Source organism: Apis dorsata, unplaced genomic scaffold, assembly GCF_000469605.1.
Source record: "Apis dorsata unplaced genomic scaffold, Apis dorsata 1.3 scaffold_83, whole genome shotgun sequence".
In the NCBI taxonomy this organism is placed as follows: Eukaryota; Metazoa; Arthropoda; class Insecta; order Hymenoptera; family Apidae; genus Apis; species Apis dorsata.
The window spans coordinates 477,083-478,974 of NW_006263381.1; positions in this window are offsets into that span (position 1 = coordinate 477,083).

Sequence of the window (1,892 nt, forward strand, 5' to 3'; positions counted from 1 at the left end):
GTCACGGCCAATGTGAACCGCGGCAGAAAGAAATAATAACGATATCGGTTGTCATTGATATCCAAAATATCGATTTAACGGAGTCGTTTCCCGGACACGGAGCGGAACGGACGTGTTCCTTCTCTCTCTCTCGAAAATATTAATATAATATTCTAACGTTTAATCGAAAACACCGCGATAATCGCGAAAAGTTTTTTAAATAAATTGAAAGAAAGAACGAGTCAAAATACGAATTGAAATTAATAATAGTAGATTAAATAATAATATAATAATAATAAATAATAATATAATAAGATAAATTAATAATAGTAGAAATTAGTAATAGAAAAAATAAAGAAAATAAAAGGATATATTTTTCGAAACTATGGAATAATAACTACTTGTATTATTGGAAAATGAGATTGGAAGACAGAAGAAGAACGAACCAGAATTTTCATCTCCGTTCACAAAAGTTTTGCGACCTATTTAAAAACGTTGGACCTGTTGCTGTACATCAAAGCATCCTTCGTCAATGGCTCTTCTCGCAGTAATCTACACACTGTTTTGGACACACATTTGTCCAAATTAATTGAAGCATCGTTGAGGAAAAATCGGGGGATATATTTAAATCTGATTCTATCCATATAAATTATCGATATAAAATTTCCTCTTTTCATATTTTTCGCGAATAAATCGAGTATCTCGATGTAATCTCGTTACTTCTTCCGTGTTTGCACGAAATCGCATTCGTCGATCTAGGAAAATAACAACACGTAGCTCGCTGATAAACAATGCATTTTTTTCTTCTTTTAATTTTTATTGAAAAAATTGCACAGAGTTTCCTCTTTTTGAAAATAAGTGTAATCTTATATTATTTATTATATTATAGTATATGCGTATGAGAAAGAGAAGTAGTGTATATGGATGAATGGTTAAACAGGTACGTAAGTAGAATATATGTACGATGAGGCAAACGACATAGATTTCAGAATTGGGCATTAAGTTGAAAAAGTTAAAAATTTCGAATAAAGTTGCTTCGATTAATTATTTATTAAATTCGTAGTATAACATAGTTTGCCACTACGATCTATCATTTTGGACAATAACTTATCGAGACAACATTATTCGTAACTTATTCGATCTTCTCCATCTACTATAGATAGATTTTAATTTCTTCTGAACAAAGATTGGGGGGAAATTTTAATGGTTGAAGTTTAACAAGTTGCTTTAATAATTTACGAAGAACGTTAATCAAACATTTTAAACAAAGTTGCTGCTCGAAACAACTCCATCCGAAATTTTGACTAATTTTTAATCTTTTTACTCTCTCAATGGACGTATTATAATCTCTCTCGAATGATCAATTACAATGAAATATCACGGATTTACTTTTTACCTTTAAATGAGTTAAAGATATTAGTTGCTTATTAAAAAGAAAAAATTTAACAAATCCACGAATAACGACACGACTTTAATTAAAACTACGTGCTTATACCGGTTATGCGTAGACCAGTTTTCAGCAGAACGCGATATATCGATTAACGGAATATTGTTCGTGCCACGGAATATAATAAAGTTACTCCATTTATCCTGTACGTTAACGTGGCATAATGGAAACCTCTAGAAGTTCGGATAATCGAGAATCTATAAAATTAAACCTCGAATAGCTCGAATACCGTTATATGTCGATGTTTCGCAAAGCAAAGGGAAACCGAAAAAAATATATAAATTTATATCCGTCGATAAAGTAGACTCGAATCTCTCCAAGAAAATTATCGAACGAATTCTGTTTCTCGTTCGATACCGCGTATCTCGTATCTTTCTCGTGGGGATATTTTTACCCATACGATCAACGATACGAGCGAAATTGCAATCCAGATTGCGTGCACTCTCTCTCTCTCTCTCTCTCTCTC